Here is a 22,911-nt window from a genome sequence, read left to right as displayed (position 1 = left end):
ACAGAAGATATTCTGATACATGCATATCTTGGCCTTTTTGCCCGGCATGTTTACTTGCATTTTATATCCTTTGGATTATAAACCCCAAGAAGGCAGAGATGGGTTTGACCTGCTAATCATTTTATTTTTCAGAGCCTCACAGTGATTACTAAGTATCTGACAAGAGAGTAAATTGGCAAGAACAACTAGATCTGAAGTCAACAAATACAAGGTAATATTGAAAGAGGAGAAGCTCCATTGAAAAGTCCTGTGCTAGCTGGTCCCCTGTCTTCTTCAGATGCACTCTGTCTACATTATCCATATTATGCCTTTCCTTCTCAGCCTCATAAATCCACCTCTGGGAAAAAGGGCTGACAAAGGCTTAACAGCTGAGTGGCGTAACAGGGACACACCTGTCTGCTACAGACCATAGAATGTCCATGTCAGTGAGCAGGGCTCTGGAGGTATCCTGGAGTTCAGAAGTGTTGAGCTCAATACTTTCCTAACAAACTCTCAGAGAGTCTCTTAATAAAAGCTCAAAAAAAAAAAAATGATGCCACCTTAGATTTCATGGGTGGTATAAGCCTGGAAGACCAAGTTATGCTAAGATATGATCTATCCAGGGACACAGGACACTAGTAGATAAAAAGGACAAATCTAAGAAGAGGGTCAAACACCGTTACTCTCACTGCCATTTACTCTGAAGTTGAAGATTACACAAAATTTACTCTGTGACAGGGACACAGAAAGAACATAGCTTAATAGCATTATGGGTCAACAGAGGGAAGGTTCCTTTTGTTGTCGTTGTTGTTGTTATTTTAGTAGGGCATGCTATCATTAAGGTTATTTTTTATTTATTTGAAATTCTATTTTCTTGAAGAAGCAGAGACTCTAAAGAGTGTACAATCAAAGATTTAGAGACTAGAAAACATAGCTCCTAACCAACTTTATGAACAAGGCTGAGCCCTTATATTTAGGTGAAGAAAAACTTGGCACTTGCTCTAACATTTGTTTCACCTGTTAATACATGCACAGAAAAATTATATATTTTATTGTTAATGTTCTTAGAAATAGGCGTCTCAACAAGAACATTTAAATGATGTATTTTACAGTTGTGTCTATGTTGGAGAAATGAAGTAGAGTGTAAAGTTATGTCTGATACATTCACCTCGTGTAACCACATCCTGTGTCAACTACAGTTGTCCTTTAACTTATCAAAATGTTTCTTTCAAATCTCTACCTGAATGTTTAGACAGTTCCAAGATGTGACATTCTCTAGGAAGATGAGAAGGCTAAATTTTGATTCATGTCTAATAATTTTCCATAGTTCTCACTGTTATTTGTTAACTATGTATTTAAGTAAAGATTATTATCACATAACAAAACACTACTATCTTAAAATTATTCTCTTAACTCAAACCAATATTGTTAAGGCGGAGTTTCATTGGGACAAATATTTGAAAGGACATTTTTCTTTAAGACACAGAAATTGATAAAAATAATTTTATTCAAATCTTTGAAATTATAGTAAAGATGGTGAGAAACACATGATTTTTATGACTATATCTGACATAATAAGTTATTTAGACACCATATACTTATGAGCTGTCTAAAAATTTGGTAATAGAAATACATTAACTTTCTATGTAATCATTAAATAACATTTATTTGAAACAACAGTTTAAGTGTGAATTTTTTTCACATCTGCATTGGAATTTCCTTTGTCTTTTGAGTTTGTGTGCATATTATACAAAGAAGATGCCAAGCCAAGTGAAGACTGACCGCTAAAACAGTTTGCCAACCTCAATCTACGCCTGACCTGTCTGTGGATGTTAAGGAATGTTAAGAAATAATGGAATAAATTATTGAAGACATTCTTTCTGTGTGAAATATTTGGGATATGTCATAACAGCTTACTGAGGGTCACAAACTGTCATAAGACAGCATTAATGTCCATTCTCATCTCTGATGGCACGTTCCCAATTCTTTTGTGTAACTAATAAAGCACAAGCCAATTTTTGTCAGATCCTTTGCATTAGTTTTGTTTAGTTTTGTTAGAGATGGTACAAAATATGCTGAAACAAATAATGATCAGCTGTTATTCTGTGTAGGGTAATTCTACGCATTTGACGAGAACTGCTTCTGAAAAGCTTCTATGGAGCTTTAAAAGGTTCATCTGCTATTGGAAAGATTGCATTAATTTAATGATGCCTCTAGAGGGCACTCTGCACTCAGCTGAGGTCGAAAATAGTTTCTGAGGTTACCTGCACTTTTCTCCAAGGTTTTCATTTTGAATTTAGGAGAGCGGGTATGAGTGTAGACAATGTGTGGTGTACATGTGAGTAATAATTATAGCTCATTTCTTTTGTTTCATTTATGTTAAAACTTTTAATAAAAATTATTTCTTTTATTTTATTTTTAAAAATATGTAACACTTCACAAATTTTCATTACATCATTGCACGTAGGCCATACTAATCTCCTCTGTATTTTTCCACTTTTAGTATATGTGCTGCTGAAGTGAGCACAGTTATTTCTTCCTTAATAAAGTTGGTTTTTAAGTTACAATCATTGTTGGATATGCTCTGTAGAAGCTTTTCAGAAACAAGTTTTCATTACCTATGTAGAATTACCCTATACATAATAACAACCAATTATGATTTGATTCAGAATGTTTTGTGCCATCTCTAACAAAACTAATGTAAGGAATCTGACAAAAAGTGTTTTCTGCCTTATCAGCTATACAAAAGTGTTGGGACATGCTATCAGAAGTGAGAAGAGACATTACACTGTCATATGTAAGTTGATTTTTATAAAAAATTACAATAATTCATATTCATTCCCTTCCTTTGTGATCTTCATATGGATGTGAAATTGATGATCTTGAAATTTCTTTTTGTGCTAGAAATTAAGAAGAATTCAAAGAATTGATCAAATATGGTATACTTTCAATATCAAAATATGTAATAAGAATACATTATAATTCATCAAATAAAGTAGGAATTATTAATCTATACTGATAAAAATGTTAAACTTAAATGGCTTTTCTTTATATTAGAATGCCTACTGATAAGTGTAGAGAACATTATGCATTAGAAAATCGTTACTTGACAACTATCATAGTGATAATCTCAGTAAGAAGTATCAATAGATGCTAAGACTAGTGGCTGACAATTTGATAAGAAATGGGATCTTTACATAATTTCATACTCCCACCACCAAGTACATAGTGAATAATAGGGGAAATATAAGAGAATAATGTTATATTGGAGAATCTTGGCAGACACCACCTTAATCAAATGATCAAGGTTAAAATCACCTGTAATGAGAAAAATCCAAACTATGATTGCATGATAAAATGGATTTAAATAAAGCTTCACATCTGTGATATTCTTGCTAAAAATATAAAACCTGAATCTAATTACAAAAAAACCTTAGCTAAAAGAAAATTGAGAGACATTCTACAGAATATTAAGTCTATAATGTTTTAGAGTATCAGGTCGTGAAAGTTAAATGAAGACTGAGAAACTGATGAAGATTGTAAGAGTCAGTTATTTATGAAATTATGAAAACTAAATGTAATGTAAGATCCTGGATTGGAGCCTTTTTTATGCAAAGGATATTAATAGGATAATCAGCAAAACCTGGATGGGGTTTGAGGATTAGATGTAGCACTGTATCAATGTTCATTTTCTGATTTTGATGATTATCTTGTGATATTATTGGAGAATGTCCTTGTTTATAGGATATGCATACTAAATCATCCAGTGGTACCTTTTTTAATTTTATTTTTTTTCTTGCTTACAGAACAAACTTTAAAATTCTAGTGGTAACTTATTTCCAAATCGCTGAGGAAAAACCATTTTTGTGCACTTCTTAAAATTTTTTGGTAAGTTTGAAATTATTTTATAAGTACAAAAAAGCAATTAAAATATTAAACCTAAAAAATGAGATCTGATTTGATACTTAAAATTATCTCTTGCTCAATGTAGGAATCATTTTATAAAAGTGAAATTAGCATTTGATTATGTAGCAGGAACTAAGATGCAGACCAATAAATCTTTCCTGGGGTTTATGAAATTAGTGCAAACCAAAGCGACTAAGATAATTTAGTTTTTGTTTTGTTTTTCTAAAAGGATGTGGAGAAAGAACATTTGTGTGCATCAAATTACTGTGATGGTGTGTTCTAGCCCAAGGATTCTAGAAAATGAAATGAAATACTCCCACTATAATATTTAAAGTTCACATAGTAAAAAACACAAACAAACAAAACCCTAAACCTTGAATGTCTTCACCTTTGCTTTGTTTAATTGCTGGCATTTCACCTCCCTGCGGACTTCTCAGAATAAGCAAATAGGCTCTGTTGGAATCCTCAGATTATAGAAGCCTGCCTTGGGAAATGTGAGTCAGTGCTGACATCCATGAACAATAGGAAAAAAAAAAAAAACGCACACACATGCACACACACACACACACACACACACACAGAGACTTCTTCTTGGCTGGGCTTAGTGACTCATGCCTGTAATCCTAGCACTTTGGGAAGCCAGGGTGGGTGGATCATCTGAGGTCAGGAGTTCGAGACCAGCCTGGCCAACATGGTGAACCCTGTCTCTACTAAAATTATAAAAATTAGCCGGGTGCGGTGGTGGGCACCTATAATCCCAGCTACTCGGGAGGCTGAGGAAGGAGAATCCCTTGAATCTGGGAAGTAGATGTTGCAGTGAGCCAAGATTACACCACTTCACTACAGTCATGGTGAAAAAGCAAAACTCTGCCTCAAAAAAAAAAAAAAAAACCCAACTTCTTCTCAATTAAGCCAATGAATATTTTTAAAAATCTCTTTGTGTAAGTCCCATACACCTTCAAAATCAACTGTTTGTGTGCTCATAATTTCGGATGAGATTACAGAAGAAAGAAATGTGTATATAAGAGAATTTTAAAAATTATTTTTTAAAAAACAGTGGTGTGAGCCTTGACATCAGACAGCAACACATGGATTAAAATGGAATTATATCACAACATTGCTTTTGGCTGGAAAAGTTATAAAACATAAAAAAAATATGGACTTTATTTATTCCTGAGTATAGAGAGTGAACCATTTTTTTCCGAGGTGAAATGCCAAAAACACTTGGTTCTCTTTGTTTATTGTAGCATGTCAACAATTGAATTCAGATGGGAATTAACAAGGGTCATGACAATGTGAGAGATCAGAAAATTAAAACAGTTATCTAGAATAAAATTGTTTGTTGTTCATCATTATCCTCTTCATATGATTGACATAAAAGCAAATCCAGTATTTGTAGTAATGCAGCTCTACAAAGGCTAGAAGACAAATTCCTAAGACTGGGTAAGTTAGATTAGTTGGCAGCAACGGCAAGTCTCACATAGAGCTGGCATTTCAGAGATAAACAGACCAAGGCTGATAGCATGGGTAGTAAGAACAGGGACCAGCAGGGGGTGAAGTGAACTCGTTTTGTGAGTGATGATAGGATGGGAACAGTACCATTCTGCTAAAGAAATGACATTTTCCCTCAGGTTACTGATGCTTGTAGAAATACCTACAAACAAACAGAGCTTCTGCCCAAGCTAGTCACAGTGATGGCAGGATTCATGGAGCCAGGCACTGCATTAAACACCATATGCTTGATTTCATTCAGTCTGCAGAAGGCCCTCTGAAGATGAAAACTGTCTCCCTGTTCTTAGAGTTGAGGGAACTGAGATTCACAGAGATTAAGTAATTTGCTCAAGGTGAGCTCTTAACCACTGCATTTACTCAGGAATAAATGATCCATTTTCTGTACACAGAAATAAACTGACAAGATCTGTAATATTTTCTTTTTACAGCTTTTGAGTCTAAAACTAATACTGTGATAAAAATCCATTTTAAACCTGTGTTTGTAAATCGCTAAAGGTAAAGAATTAGAACAGAACAACTAGTGATAATGGTAGAGGTAGGTCTTTTTAATAAGTTTTTTCCTGTAACAAGAGTAGTTTTTTTTTTAAGTAAGAAAATAAATGAATGCATACAATATTTGGTTCTAAAGAGCTAAAATTCCAGAATCGGTACAGGAAGCAATTGGGTGTGATTGACTATGTAATAGAAATCATAGCAATTAAACGTGAAATTCCAGTGAGATTTGGAAAACCAAAGACTCTGTCACATTTATTTTTTAATGGAATTACAAACTACCTGAGATATAAAGTATATACAGTTTTGAAGTTGAAAAAAATTAAAAATTGCTTAGCAATATACATTAATACCCAAGATAACAATATATATTTAGCAAAGGCTAAACAAATGCTGAATAAATAAATAGAAAAAAGAAGTACTTTAATCTTTTGTATAAAGATTTTTATAATTGTTACAATAACACAATTTCAATGTAGAAAATTTAGAATAAACTTATGATAGATTTGCTCATATTTTCTATTTATATATGTATTTTTAAAATTGAGATTAGAGATACATAGTGTTTTAGTTTTTGATTAGTGTTTCATCAGGTCATTAAAATACATAAGAAATAAAATTCTCCTTTTACTCAAAGATCCAGGGGTAGAATAAGAATTCAGCTTAAAGCATTCAAGAACTAGCACAAATAGACTTGACTCAAAGTCTTAATGAACTTAAAAAAAAAAAATACAATGTGTTAAATACACCAAAAAGGGGAAAAAATCAACCAGAAAGCAGTGGGCTATTTATTGGTGGTACATAAAAGTTGTACTCATAAATAGCAAGCAGATGGCTGCTAAGAGTTAAGAAACTTGGTGTTTAGCTTTACTGTTAAAGACTTTGGATATTCTTACACCAATGTTCTCTTTAAGAACACTTAAGTCCGGCCAGCACTGCGGCTTATGCCTGTAATACCAGTGTTTTGGGAGGCCAAGGCCAGTGGATCACTTGAGGTCAGGAATTCGAGACCAGCCTGGCCAACATGGTGAAACACCTTCTCTACTAAAAATACAAAACTTAGCTGGGCTTGGTGATGGGAGCCTGTAATCCCAGCTACTTGGGAGGCTGAGGCAGGAGAATTGCTTGTACCTGGTGGGAGAAGGGGGAACAAAGTTTGCAGTGAGCCGAGATCATGCCACTGCACCCCAGCCTCGGTGACAGAGCAAGACTCTGTCTCAAACAAAACAAAACAAAAACAATAAAAAACACCCAAGTCCAAACTCAAATACACATTTGAAGTATTTAAAATTTTTTAAATAAAAATGAAGAATCGAAGAGAATAATGAGAAAAAGATTGTCTTTAACATGTAAATCTATTTCAAACCTAGCTGGAAAGCTAAACATAAACAAAAAACTGGGAATTACCCAAGAATTCTGAAGAAAATTGGGGACAAATTTAGAAATCCTCCTCAAAATACATTAGCTGCCATGAAAGAGAAATGAAGATTGTTGGTATGATTCTTATCAATAAGGAGAGCCATATAAGAAAGTTAAAGTCCTTATCAGCGAGCAGTTTAACGTCATGGTATAGATTCACTACTATACAAATGATTTACACTATGGAAATAAAAGTTTCTGTAATGACAAATCTTGCTTGACTGATTAAATACACATGTGAAAGATTCACTGAGATTACAGGCAAAGACAATTTTAAACATTTAGTAAATATGAAAATGTTCTGTCATGTTTTTAAAAATAGATCCTAGAAAAGAACTAAAGGATGTGGATAATAAGCATATTTCTGGGTGAGTATATATATTTATTCTTTCTTAAGGACCTTGGCTAGGAGAAGTTTCATTCTTGTTTTTTTTTTTTTTAGAAATTACTTCTAAAAGAAAGTAAGCAATGACATTTTTAGGACTTTTCAAACCAAAATGCTAAAGCAAAAGGAATAAACTACAGAGAAAATGCACAAATTTATAGGAATAGGCTGAAAAATAGCATATGACCTTTACTGTAAAGAACTGCATTTAGAGAACAAAATAACCCAAAACATGTGGATTTGATATATATGGCTGAAACTTTCTGTTGCAAAGAGGTTTACAAGGCATTTAGATTCTTTGCTTATGAAGTCATTCTCACAGAGCTACAGTGCAAAATTTTTCAGTAGCTAGATTTTATCATTCATTTGGCAAATAACCACCGAACACCTATTATGGATGCATTTCTTGATGGTTAGCATATTATGTCAATGAACAAAACAGAAAAAGATCCCTGTTTTTGTGGAGCTCACATTTTAAGGTTTCTGTTAAAAACAACAAAAACTGTAGCATTATTTTGTCTCTAAACAAACTTAGTGAATTTACCTACAAGCTTCTTAATAAACATGGCTTGAAAGATCTAGAAGGCCAACTCAACTGATCAAGAAGATGGGTTGCCTTAAGGTAAAATGTTTAAAAGTTGGTATGTGTCTGGAAAATATAAGTTCAAAGAGAGTGTTACCAAAATCATGGAATATGTTATGAGAACAATCCCTTCTTTCAAAGTGATGATGGCCTGAGCTGTCATAAAATATACATATAGCTCTGAAGTATCTAAAATTTTTAAATAAAAATCAAGAATTAGAGAGGATAATGAGACAGTGACTGTCTTTAACGTGTAAACCTTTCAAAGAGATCTTTGAAAGGGACATAGACCCTTTTTGATGGCCAGAGATACAAAGTTGTAAACAATTAAGAGAAAGTTTAGTGAAACCCTAAAACTAACCAACCAAACAAAAGGACTTGAGAAAACACAGATGTGGCATGGCAGGTCCAGCTGAAAGCATTGAACAAGGAGAAAGAAGGGATGGATAATTCAAAACAAAAAATAAAGCAGAACAAAAAACAAAACCAGAAAATCTAGGGAAACCTGGGACACACTCATGGAGATGGTGGTGATACAACTTTAGGGAATCAGGAAGGAATGGATGCTAGAGCTGGAAAACTGTTAGTAAAATACTGATACTATCCACCAGCACACTAAGCTTAAAGATATACCTATAAAGCTAGCTGTTACTTAGGCAGCACTTTTCACTTCGAACAAGTCAGGCATGAGGTCTAGAAGAAAAGAATCTGTGACTTTTCTAGCCCAGTAATACCCCTTTCTGGCAGAGGTAGATGGGTAGGAAAAACAAGGACTTCAAAGGCCCTGGTTATGAGCAGGGATCAATGAATGGGAGGAGGAAGTGGCACCCAGGAACCATTGATTGAACATTTCAATCCATGACAAGCAGAAAGATCTGAGAGTAAGCTTCTCACTGAACTGATCTTTATCTCCCCAATTCTTCTATTCTTAACTGGAATTAAAAATAGTGTGTGTGCCAAGCTTCAACAGCCTGAGAAGAATGGCCTGAAGAAGAGAAGGCTGATTATGCAAACACAAATTCACAATGCCCAGAGAAGCATCATTCTTTTGGTGCCCTCAGATAAGAAAGGAAACCAAGGAAGCCTAATCTTTACAAGGCGGCATCAGAGTAGGTAACTTCTCAGGGTAGGTACCTGAGGACAGCTGTGTAGGTTACTGTGTAAGAGCACCTGGCTTAGGAGCGAAGGCTGGGACACAGCCCATTCTCTACCTGCCAAGCCAAGAGCCCTTGTGTGGGCTGCATACACTCAGAAAAAATGTTGAACAATGAGAACACATGGACACAAGGAGGGGAGCACTACACACTGGGGTCAGTTGGGGGGAAATAGGGGAGGGACGGTAGGGGGTGGGAAGCTGGGGAGAGATAGCAAGGGGAGAAATGCCAGAGGTAGGTGATGGGGAGGAAGGCAGCAAATCACACTGCCACGTGTGTTCCTATGCAACAATTTTGCATGTTCTTCACATGTACCCCAAAACCTAAAATGCAATAAAATAAATAAATGGGAAAAAAAAAGCGTGCCTTTTTCTCAATTACACAAAGGCTCTACACAAGCTAGCATTACCCTGGGAACTGCGTCCCCTCAAAAACCACTGTCAGAAGCAGAGCCCTCATCTGTCAAAATTGAGAGGGTATCTGGCATTTCTTTCTTTTGTATGTTGCCAATATTGTGACTGCTTTCACCTCGTTCCTTTACTGCCCCCAAATGGGCACAGACATGCTAAAGGAACTTCCTCTTGCCATCATTCTCACCCAAACAGGTAACACCAGCCACACCTGAGAATGCTGAACAATGGGTTCACTGAGACAACTGCAGAAGAGTTTCGACAGCGATGCTACAAAATTTACAAATTCCCTTTTGCATAATCCACTAAGAAGAAGAATATTTACAGTCCAAGATTTCTCAAAAACTTTATAGTAGGGCCCTCAGTAGACTTTATTTAGATGCAGTGTGTCAAAACTGTACCTAGTTAGGACTTGTCAGGCTGAGGGGGTTTTCCATATTTCTGAGCAACGTTTTTCATCTTTACACAGAGCTTTGACAGTTGGCAGCTGTGGGGTCCCTGGCAGCCTCTGGATTCATAGAGACCCCTGAGCACACATGCCCTGACCAGCAGGCTTCTGTGGTGCTTTTAGTAACTACCAATGAACTGCGGTATTTTCCTATGATATAACAAGCTAGTTCAAAGGGAACTGTGGCTAACACTTACTGCCAAAGTTATTGGTTTAGTGATCCTGAAGTTACTGCCAGCAATCAAGCACCTTGGCTATCTTTTTCTCAACAGATTCTTTGTTGTTGTTTATTTTTGTTTCAATTTCCTCAGAAAGCTTTTTATTCCTTTTTATCCAGCAGATTTCTGGAACCCCAGCTCAGCTGGCCATTTCAAGTCCTCTGTTCAGGCTCTGTTAAGAGAACAAACAAAGCTGTACTGGAAAATCACTTATCATGGGTAGAACTAAACCCGGAGAGAAGCATCACAAAGTGAAACTGCTTCTTGGATCTGCTTGGTGAGAGTGAAAGTAAAGGTCACTTTTTGGTAAGATGCTCTGAATACTAGTAAAAGTGGAACTGTGTGCTGGGGAAGAGAGTAGGAGTTGAAGGTCAAGGGGGAACTTTGGTGGTGCAATAACCATGATTAATTTATGAATGGACTCTAAGCTATGTCAATGGATGCTTCTGATGAGTCTGAATGAGTAGGGGGCAGGAAAGAAAGTTTTGAGCTGTGAGGAAAGTCCAGAAAACATGCTAATCAAATGTGCCATGAAAGGGGACAACTGTGGCCATACTGATGCTTTATTTAGTGCTTGTAATGATCACAGGAGGACTCACTGCAGAAATCACAAGGATGTTCCATGCAAGATGGCGTGTGGTCGATGGCTGGCTTTTTACAAAGCAGCAGGCTCCCGGGTGGATCATCTGGTTACTAGGCATTGTTTTGTATCTCATGTGCTTAAAATTAATTTCAAAGTATTATGTTGTATGTCTCAAAATCAAGCAAAATTCCCCAAATAAAAGACAATAGCTTTTCTAAGAAGAAGACATAAATATGGTTCTACAGCATGAGCATCATAATTTTTGCCTTAAGCAAATTTAGAGCTAGAATGTTTGTAGGAGTTTTCTAGCTAAGCCCATCTAACTTCATGCAATACATGTCTGCATGTTGTTCTCCCAAGCCTGTGTCATGATGGGAAGAGCCTTGGACCTGAAATTAGAAGAGTTGTATTCTAGATTTAGAATACTAGCTATGATCTGGGCAATTACTTAGCTTATTCATTTGTATATTAATTAATACACATATTCATTTATTCAACAGTTACATACCAAGAGCCTGCTATGTATTAGTACATGAGAATCTCATTTTCCTCATATGTAAATTAAAGAAACTACCTAGATAAACTCCAACATTGAAATCATGTAATTTATCTTAAATGTCATATTATTTTGAAACGTTGAGATAAAAATCTAGATCATCTCACAAACAAATGGAAATACATCCCATGCTCATGGATGGGTAGAATCAATATTGTGAAAATGACCATACTGCCAAAAGCAATCTATAAATTCAATGCAATTCCCATCAAAATACCACCATCATTTTTCACAGAACTAGAAAAAACAATCCTAAAATTCATATGGAACCAAAAAAAGAGCCCGCATAACCAAGGAAAGACTAAGCAAAATGAACGAATCTGGAGGCATCACCTTGCCCAATTTCAAACTACGCTATAAGGCCTTAGTGTCCAAAGCAACATGGTACTAGTACAAAAATAGGCACATATACCAATGGAACAGAATAGAGAACCCAGAAATAAGTCCAAATACCTACAGCAAACTGACCTTTGACAATGCAAACAAAAATATAAACTGAGGAAAGGACTCCCTATTCAACAAATGGTGCTGGCATAATTGGCAAGCCACAGGTGGAAGAATGAAACTGGATCCTCATCTCTCACCTTATACAAAAATCAACTCAAGATGAATCAAAGACTTAAATCTAAGACCTGAAACCATAAAAATTCTAGAAGATAGCATTTTTAAAAAAACCTTCTAGACACTGGCTTAAGAAAAGACTTCATGGCCAAGAACCCAAAAGCAAATGCAAAATAAAAAAAAAAAACAAGATAGATGGGATTTAAATAAACTGAAAAGCTTCTGCATAGTAAAAGAAATAATCAGCAGAGTAAACAGACAACCCACACTGTAGGAGAAAATCTTTACAATCAATGTATCAAACAAAGGACTAATATCCAGAATCTACAAGGAACTCAAACAATTCAGCAAGAAAAAATAAACAATCCCATCAAAAATTGGGCTTAGGAAATGAATAGACAATTCTCAAAACAAGATATGCAAATAACCAGCAAACATGAAACAATGCTCAATATCAGTAATTATAAGGAAAATGCATATCAAAACCAAAATGCGACACCACCTTACTCCTGCAAGAATGGCCATAATCAAAAAATCAAAAAATAATAGATGTTGGCAAGGATGTGATGAAAAGGGAACACTTTTACACTGCTGGTGGGAATGTAAACTGCTACAACCACTATGAAAAATAGTGTGAATATTCTTAAAGAATTAAAAGTAGATCTACCATTTGATTCAGCAATCCTGCTACTGGGTATCTACACAGAGGAAAAGAAGTCATTATATGAAAAAGATACTTGTACATGCATGTTTATAACAGCACAATTCACAATTGCAAAAACATGAAACCAACCCAAATGCCTATCAGTCAATGAGTGGATAAAGAAAATGTCATATATATATATATATATATATATATACACATACATATAAAATAAAATATATATATATATAATGAAATACTATTCAGCCATAAAAAGAACAAAATATATTCTAAGTGAAGTAACTCAGGAATGAAAAACAAACGTCTTATGTTCTCATTCATAAGTGGGAGCTAAGCTATGAGGACTCAAATGCATAAGAATAATACAATGGACTTTGGGGACTCAGAAGAAAGGGTGGGACAGGGGTGAGGGATAAAAGACTATACATTGGGTACAGTGTACACTGCCCGGGTGATGGGTGCACCAAAATCTCAGAATTCACCCTTGAAGAATAATTCATATAACCAAACACCACCTGTTCCCCAAATAGCTATTAAAATAAAACATTTTTAAAAATCTAGGTCATCTGATATAATACATGAACTTATTTATCAGGTTATTGGACCACATATTTTCAAATAGTAACCTGTTTTTTTTTTAATGGCTATTTTACATTATAGAAATACACTCATTTTAACAAGCAAACGATAGAGAACACAAAAAAGTTAATAATGTTCTTATGCTTCCTTCAGTTCCACTCTACTCTGATAATTAGTATTAACATCACTCTTCCATATTTTTCTCTGTGTTTACACAAATATAAGTAGAGTATATATACAATATGTATGTGTATATACAAATATATATATTAATACACAACATGTTTTTCCTTGTTTAAAAATATAAATATATAGTTTATAAATTAAATATTTAATGTCAAAACAAATATTGTATTATATATACCTCTCCTAATTTTTGGTTATTTTGCATTTATGCAAACATCTGTTGACTATTCCATCAGTTCATACATATTGCTCTAATTATTTTAAATAGTCAAATAATATTTGAAAATTATGAATGGACCAAATTTATTTAGTGAAAGGAAAATAAACTTAGGGCCCCAAAATCACTAACCTAAAGGGAAAAATCAAGGTGGAAACTGCTTAGGGCAAACCTGCCTCCCATTCTATTCAAAGTCACCCCTTTGTTCACAGAGATAAATGCATATCTGATCACCACATTTGTAGAGTCTAATCAGAAAGTCAAAGAAATACAACCATTTGTCTCTTATCTAGCTATTACCTGGAAGCTCCCTCCCTGCTTCAAGTTGTCCTGCCTTTTTCAGACTGAACCAATGTTTGTCCTACATATGTTGATTGATGTCTCATGTCTTCCTAAAATGTATAAAATCAAACTGTGCTCTGAACACCTTGGGCACATGTTGTTGGGACCTCCTGAGGCTGTGTCACAGGCGTGCATCCTCAACCTTGGCAAAATAAACTTTCTAAATTAACTGAGACCTGTCTCAGATTTTCGAGGTTCACAACTTAATCATTTCTCTATGATAGAATAGCAAGCTTTTTTTACTTTTTCCTCGTGATGTCACTACAATTAATGCACAATAGAAATACCTGTTGAGATATATTCTTACATCCTAGTATTTTATTTATATAGAATAGATTTACAAAGTTAGATTGTTGGGACCTTCTAGGTTATTTTCTAAATTGGTTAAAATAATTTTCATTTCTTTCAGCTATATGTAAGAATTCTTATTTTCCTACAACTGAAGTCAGTCCTAGGTGTTACTGGTGTTTTTGCCAACAACGAATTCCATTATTTCAATTTGTATTTTCCTAATTGCCAGTGATATTAATCATATTTTAATATGTTCATTATTCATTTGCTTTGCTCTTCTAAATTGTTAGTTCTGGTTTTTGACTGATTTTTCTTTATTGGCATCTTTTCCCTTTCCATTTGTAGTAGTTATTTGTCTAGTTAGCACTTTAACAAGTAGTAGGTGTCATAGAAGAAATATAGAGCAATGTAAGTGAAATCAGGGTTATGGGGTGTTAGCTGCGGAGGTGGGAATTGCAATTTTAAATGGAGTGATCAAAATTGGGGCTTATTGAAAAGTGACAACTGAGCAAGGCTTGAATGAGGTGTAGTATGGGCCATGTAGCTTACTGGGGAAAAAGCATTCCCTGTAAAGGTAGCCAGTGCAAAATCCCTAAGACTAGAGCTTGCCTGGTTTTTCCAACATACGGCGGGGAGGAAAATACAACTGGAGTGGGAGAGTGAGAAGAGGAGTTGCAGCAGATTACGCTAGGAAGGTAAAAGGGAGCCAGCCTAAGAAGGGCTGGTGGGCATTGTAAAAACTTTGCATTTTACTCTGAGTGGATGGGGGTTTTCAGCAAAGGAGGGATATCATGTGACATAGTTTGGAAAAATCACTCTGGTTGCTGGGTTTAGAACAGCCTGTAGGGAAGCATGGGTAAAGGTACTGAGACCGTTTAAGAAACTCTTGAAATTATGCAGGCTAGGGATACTAGTGGTTTGGACAGAGTGGTAGTGAGGGATGCAGAGAGAAAAAGTGAGATTCTGGGTGTAATTTGAATTTAGCCAGTAGGAGGGAAAAGGGAAAGAGAGAAAAAGCTCAAGGATGCCTCCGAGTTCTTTCAGATTAAGCAACGGGAAATAATGAAGTTGCTCTTTATTGAGAGAGTGTATTAGTCTGTTCTCCTGGTGCTATGAAGAAATACCTGAGACTGGGTAATTTATAAAGGAAAGAGGTTTAGTTGACTCACAGTTCTGCATGGCTGGAAAGGCCTAGGGAAACATAATCATGGTGGAAAGCAAAGGGGAAGAAAGGTACCTTCTTCACAGGGTGGCAGGAAGGAGAAGAGTGGAGCAAAGGGGGAAAGAAAGCCCCATATAAAATCATCAGACCTTGTGAGAACTCACTCACAGTCATGAAAATAGCATGGGGGTAACTGTTCCCATGATTCAATTACCTCCCACTGGATGCCTCCCACAACACCGGGGAATTGTGGGAACTACAATTCAAAATGAGATTTGAGTGGGGACCACACTGAGCAATCTCAGACAGGGAAGACCAAGAGAAGAGCAAACTTAGAATAGTCTTAGGAAACTCTTACTTGGAATGTCTTTTAGACTTCTCCAGTAGACATGTTAATTAGGTAGATGAATACACAAGCCTTAATCAAAATAAACCTTTTGCTAAACACTTTGCATGTGTTATCTAATTTAATCCTCACTTTAACACAATTAGGAAGGAGTTGTTATTCCCTGATTTTCAGGTAAGTTAAATATGATGATAATCAACTTGTTCCTGAAAAATAATCTATAAATTATTCATTATTCTCATAGGAATTTTATCATAAATGTATTGTTCTGACATTTAAAATATAAATTTATTTAAAGGTGTTAAGATGTTACATTTGTTATATCCTGTTTTTTTTTCTTTTTATTTTTTCTTTTCTTTTTTGAGTTCTCCCTCTGTCACACAGGCTGAAGTGTGGTGATGCAATTATGACTCACTACAACCTCAGCCTTCCAGACTCAAGAGATCCTTCCACCTCAGCCTCCTGAGTAGCTGTGACCACAGTAGTTGGGACTACAGGTGCATGTCACCATGCTCAGCTAATTTTGTGTGTGTGTGCCTTTTTAGTAGAGATGGGGTTTCACCATGTTTCACAGGCTGGTCTCAAACTCCTGGACTCAAGGGATCCACCTGCTTCAGCCTCCCAAAGTGCCAAGATTACAGGTGTGAGCTACTGAGCCCAGCCGTGTTTAATTTCTTGCACACAGCTCCTTAGGGTACAGAGCTATCTAATTTTGAATTCACGGGAGTTGTACATAAATTGAAAGGTTAATTTTTCAATTTAAAATAGAAATAAGTTCAAATATGGACTCCAAAGGGCAAAGAGCTAAGGCAAAAAAAAAAAAAAAGTGATCAGGTAGAGGAAAATATTTTCATTGGAAAAGAATAGTCATGGACGATCATATTATTGAAAATATAGTGTATGTGACCTGGTGTTCTTTGTTTTGTTTTGTTTGCTGTTTATTTGTTGCTGTTGTTAACTACTGGAAATTGAAGAATAAAGATGAAGGAACCCTGAATATTCAGAGAATTGTTCAGAAGTACAGAAGAAAAAGCCTCAAGATCAGTAAAAAACAATGATTAATGACATATTTTAACTCTAAACATAAAATAGACATTAAGCGTTGAGAGTTGTAAAGCAGAAACTTCTAAATTAAAAAGAGCCACTAACAATCCCAGGAAAATCAAGAAAAATTCCATTAAGTTTAAATCTATTAAAGTTTCATAGAAACCAGGATATGTCAATGAATGATTTATAATAGTTAAATGTTAATGGTTTAGGCAATTAATTCTATGTAGATTCTATATATCTTTAAATCTTACTCTCTGTATTATTTCAGAATTTCAGTGATGTTTAAATGCTTTATTTAACTACTTAAACAATGGTATTAGTGAATAAAAACAAGCCTGCAGATTTAGGGCATGGCAGCCACACAGAGGAGGGCAGTTTAGACGAGGAGGCCAAAAATTTGAAACTGCCTTTACAAAAATTATAACTGAGAAAACTAAGACAGTGAAAGAGATCTGACCCAACTGACTCTATCTTGCTCCTAATCTCCAAGCTGACCTTGTTCACTCCTGGGTGTAGGCCAAGCTAACTTTGGGAAAAATTTAGTTTATAGTTTAACTTTGAAACAAAGATGATAACAACCTGATATGGTTTGGTTGTGTCTCTACCCAAATCTCATCCTGAATTGTACTCCCATAATTCACACGTTATAGAAGCCACCCAGTGGGAAATAATTTGAATGATGGGGGTGACTTCTCCCATACTGTTTTTGTGGTAGTAAATAAGTCTCATGAAATCTGATGGTTTTATCAGGGTTTCCATGTTTGCATCTTTCTCATTTTCTCTTGCTGCCACCAAGTAAGCAGTACCTTTCACCTCCTGCCGTGATTCTGAGGCCTCCCCAGCCATGTGGAACTGTAAGTCCAATTAAACTTCTTTTACTTCGCAGACTCAGGTATGTCTTTAATGGCAGCATGAAAACAAATTAATATACAACCCTTCCTCAAAACAAACCCCTCCTACCTGGGGACCAGACTGCCTCTGTAAGACTAATAAATTATCCACAAAATTAGAGATTATGGTTTAGGAATCATGCAGTCAGAGACACCAAGATTCAAAACCTCCCCAGTTGTTCCTAGGGATAACATCACTATTGTAAAACCCAAGAGGAAGTATTTTACAGATCCTGCACTGATGTACCTGCTGGCACCACCCAGATCAATAAACTGATTCATCTGATCTTGTGCCCCCTCTCCCAGCAACTGACTCAGCACAAGATGACAGCTTCAAATCCATGATTCATCTCCAACCCAACCAATCAGCACTACCCACTTCCTGATTCCCTACTCATCAAATTATCTTTAGCCCTGATCCCTGAATTTTCAGGGAGACTGATTTGAGTAAGAATAAAACTGATCTCCCATTCAGCTGGTTATGCCTGAAATAAATCCTTTCTCTATTACAATTTCCCTGTCTTGATAAATTGGCTTTGTCTAGGCAACAGGCAAAAAAATATCCACTGGCTGTTACAACTGGGTGTGATATAATAAAAAATATACTCTTTGTCTCTGGTTCCTAGCACAGAGCTCTTGATACCCTTGAAATTTCTTAAGTGATACGAATGACTATCTTCTGTTATTTTAGCTATAAAGTCCTCCAGACCATATCTAAGTTTATGCTAATGAAGTCTGTTAGGGTGGAGTCCAAGGAGAGCTTCAGGATGGGGCCACCTGAAAAAGCAAATTTATGATTGGAAGGTAGGAACCTTCAGACCCATTCCTGGTCTCCAGAAAGGGGATGGGGCTGGAGATTGGGATATAAACACTCTTTTGAAAAACTTTAAGTCTATTGGGTTCTGTATGGATGTAAATACTCTTGAACAAGGAGATTTGGAAAGCTTCCAGGTTGGTAACACATTGATGTGCTAGGAATATAGCAGATTTGTTAAGGGCAAGAACCTGTGTGAAAGTGCACCTCCCCTCACCCCATGCCTTGCCCTTTGGATTTTTTTCATCTGGCTCTTCCTGAGTTGTATCCCTAATAACAAACTGTCAACATCAGTGTTTCCTGAGTTCCGTGAGTCCTTCTCATGAATTACCAAACCTGAGGAGGCGGTTGTGGTAACCTCTGAATTTGTAGCCTGTTTGTTAGAAGTATGAGTGGTCACTGGACTTGCAATTGGCCTCTGAAGTGGGGGCAGTTTTGTGGAACTGAGCCCTTAACCTGTGGGGTCTGTACTAATTTCTGGTAGTGTAAACGCTGAATTGAATTATTGGACACACAGCTGGCATGGAGAGTTGTTGTGGGAAAAAAAAACACATCTGTGATCAGAAAAAAGATGTCACACTGGGTATAATGGATGTTTAAATGAACTGAAGCAAGCAGCATTAGCTCTAGAAGGAATTATGAGACCAGAGGAAATAATTAGGCTCCAGATTAGCCTTGTAAACTCAGACCAATAAAGTTATGGCAAATACCAGACATATCTGTTCCTCTGAAGCTTCAGTAAGCAAATGCAGAAGATTCAAGATCCCCTATTTTTTTTTATTCCAAATAGGAAGAGATAATATCAGTTATATTATTTTATTGGTTTTAATGATCATTTTAGTTATGCAATTTTTATTCACTCATTCAACAAATATTTATTGAAGTTTACTCCAGGCCAAGAACTATTCTAGGTACTTCTTATATTTTCTTACTCTAAAAAAACTAGTTGGTGGCACATTGTTTTTGGTAATATATACCAAAATTTTTTGAATTTTACATGAGTGCTTCTAAGAAAAGAGAAAATTATTAAAATTGGAAATATATTTCAGGTTTTAGATTAAACTTACCTAAGAAATGTGATTTGAACTCAGGGAGTCTGACTCAAGAAACCACACTCTTAACCACAATACTGATTTTAAATGGTGTCATTGAGATAGTGGATGCTCTTTGCTTCTAAATAAATAAAAACTTTTGCTGTCAACTTTGCTTAGAAGGGTAGGTGTGAGTTACCCTGAGCCCATGGATGAAAAGGATTTTCACCGTCTTTTAATGAATTATAATTTATAATAAAGAAAGTAAAATTACTATTACATAGAAATAAAATGTTATTGTTTTCTGGAGTATTTTTTAATAGTTTTAATTGAACCAGGTTTGGTAATGATATCTTGAATAATAGAAGTATTGGTGGTTCCCTAAGGGAATATTTTCCAATATATTGCCTGGACTTCCAGATGCCTAATAGATATTAATAGCTGCTTAAGCCAAATCCCTCCGCACAGCCTCTGAAATCAAATAGATCAATAAGAAAAGCAAATAAAATCCTTAATAAGCACCTGTAGCATAAATAGGTGTCTTAGTCTTCTTGAGTTGCCATAAGGAAATACCATAGATTGGGTGTAAACAACAGGTGTTTATTTCTCACAGTTCTGATGGCTACGAAGTTTGTGAGCAAGGTGCCAGCAAGTAAGTTTCCATCTAAGGCCCCTTTTCATGGCTTGCAGTGTGCTCACATGACCTCTTCTTCGGGCATGTGTGGAGAGAGACAGCAAGCTCTCTGGCGTCTCTTTTTATAGGGGCACTAATCCTATTGTACGAGAACCCTACCCTTATGACCTCATTTAACGTTAATTACCTCCTAAAGGCCCTATCTCCAAATGCAGTCACATTGGGGGTTAGGAGTTCAACATATGAATTTATGGGGACACAATTCAGTCCACAGCAAAGGAGATGAAGAATACTTCAAATGTCAATCCCAAGTCAATAAATTTGGCCAGGACTAGAAACCGTGCCAGAGCAAGGCCTGGTGAAGACTTGGTTGAAAAGATGAGCAAGCTGTGAGGGTCTAATGGTGATGAACAATAAAATCTCCCCAGAAAGAGTCCTCAGTATTCTGAAAATAGGTAAATAAATTAATAATTTATCTTGCCTTTCCTAGGCAACTTGTATATTCTTCAAATTTATCCAAGGGTGGGATAGTAACTATGAATACAGAGAAAATAGAATTGACCATCTACTGAATGTTACAGAAGCGGCTGTGATGGTTAAGGGGTTCATCATTATGTTTTCTCTATTTTAGTGTTTGTTTGAAACATACTCATAAGATTGAGTTGTTGTTGTTTTTAAAGAGAATATATTATATATTCTTTGAGGGGGAAGGGGAGAGAAAGTTTCATTCTAAGTAGGAGAATACTTGGACATGTTTGAGAACCCAAAGACCAAGTATAAAAACAAAGGCAGTTGGCAAGAACTGTGAAGAGTCTGAGACTACTCTACGTGCAAGCTAGTAATTTAGTCTATCATTGTTTCATGCAAACTGGTAAAGGAGATAAGGCTTTTATGTCAAAGAAAAAGGACTTTATTGCTCAAAGCAAAAGCTTATCCACTGTATCAGCATTTGTTGATAAACTGGACTAGTTCCCAAATTTCCACAGTTTCATGCAAATAGAGCCAGGTGGCACTTAGCTATATGGTGAGTTGGGGTACCAGAGAGGAATCCTGGTCTTAGGAAATCTGGATATTTTACATTGAACAGTAAATGCGTCTGCCTTTGCAACAAAGGGTGACACTATCTTCCGAGGTTGTAAGCAATTGTGCCCTTTAGTCACAGAAAGAAACATTACTTTTATCTTCCAAAATGTTTATTTTATAAATATTTTGGAAATATAGTCCAGAACAAAGGCAGCCAGTGGCTGGTAAGTAAACTGGTAAATAAATTTTGATACAGCTATATAACTGGATACTATACCTTCTGGAATTTGCCCTAATGAAAAAAAAGAAAGTGAATGTGCCCAAACATTTGAATACAGTATGTTTGTTGCTGCGTTGGTTTTGATAGTAAAAGACTGAATTTAACTTAAATGTCTCAAACAGAGAATTGGTAAATAAATATTGATACAGCTATATAAGTGGATACTCTACAGATAAAAGTTTACTTGGGAAAATATTCATAATATGCCTACTAAAACATGTTTCAGAAACAAATCTTTCACTATGGTCTCATTTTTGAAGAAAAAAATCAAGGGAGGGAGAGAAAGATCTGAACAATTCTATCAGTGGTTACCTTAGATGATGGGACTAAAGATTAGTTTTACTTTCTTTTTTAATGTATTTATTTAATGGAGGAAAGGAGCTATGAAGGCAAAAGTGCCTTGAGTCCATAAAAGTCAGAATGCCTGGCTGCCTTCATCCAGTGATGTGGACCCCCAGAGGCCCACGGATGACTAAGCCCTTTCCAGGATGCCCCCTCGCCAGGGGTTTCCCCAGCCGTCCGCTCTGTAATGCAGAGCCAGTCAGATCTATAGGAGCGAAACTTGAAGCCAACCCCAATCCTACCTGCAACAAAAGATGACTGCACTCCCGCTTGGGTGACAGATCAAGACCCTGTCTCCAAATAAAGGAAAAAAATGTGATCGGAAAAAGAAATGAGCTACAGGAGCCTAAACCAAGCAAGGCTGAGATGGCGAAACCCAACACCTATGAGGCTGAGACGAAGACAAGCTAAAACGAGGTCTAGGTATAAAGCAGCAGCAAAGTCTTTGGGCCAGGCTATCCCCCAACACTTCAGAGGTGGGGGACCCCTTGTCAGAACTGATACCCCAGCTAAATTTCAGCTTGTCCTCTGGAAGCGCTGGAGACTAAGGTCAGTCAGATGATGGTTGCAGAAATGGTAAAGAAGGATCAGAGTCCAGGCCTGCCCCCAGCCCTGAAATTGTGGTCCAACACATTCCTGTTCTTTCAGCTTACTTTCCCTGTATATTTGCCTGAGTGATCATAGCCTGGAGCTTTCTGTTTTTGTTTTTAGAGACAGTTTCACCATGTTACCCAGGGTGGTGTTGAACTCCTAGTTTTATTTTCTTCCTTTTCTGTATTTTGCAAACACTAAAGCCAACTGAATAAATATAGTACCTCTTAGAGGTACTACACACAGGAAGAACTGACTTATAA

At 36.2% G+C, this 22,911-nt stretch overlaps 1 protein-coding gene and 1 non-coding gene across 3 annotated transcripts in view; both read right to left on the bottom strand.

Moving 5' to 3' along the window:
* The window catches only part of TNIP3 (TNFAIP3 interacting protein 3), a 110,414-nt gene that overhangs the window by 68,155 nt on the left and 19,348 nt on the right, over window positions 1–22,911 (bottom strand). The gene's annotated exons all lie outside the window — the stretch shown is intronic.
* Window positions 2,400–2,506, bottom strand: LOC116560940. The gene has a single exon (XR_004273220.1). It is a non-coding gene; the product is annotated as a U6 spliceosomal RNA (small nuclear RNA).

This window comes from Sapajus apella, unplaced genomic scaffold, assembly GCF_009761245.1.
Source record: "Sapajus apella isolate SASKATOON/1434 unplaced genomic scaffold, GSC_monkey_1.0 scaffold27, whole genome shotgun sequence".
NCBI classification, from domain to species: Eukaryota; Metazoa; Chordata; class Mammalia; order Primates; family Cebidae; genus Sapajus; species Sapajus apella.
This window is presented reverse-complemented; position numbering and strand designations above follow the sequence as displayed.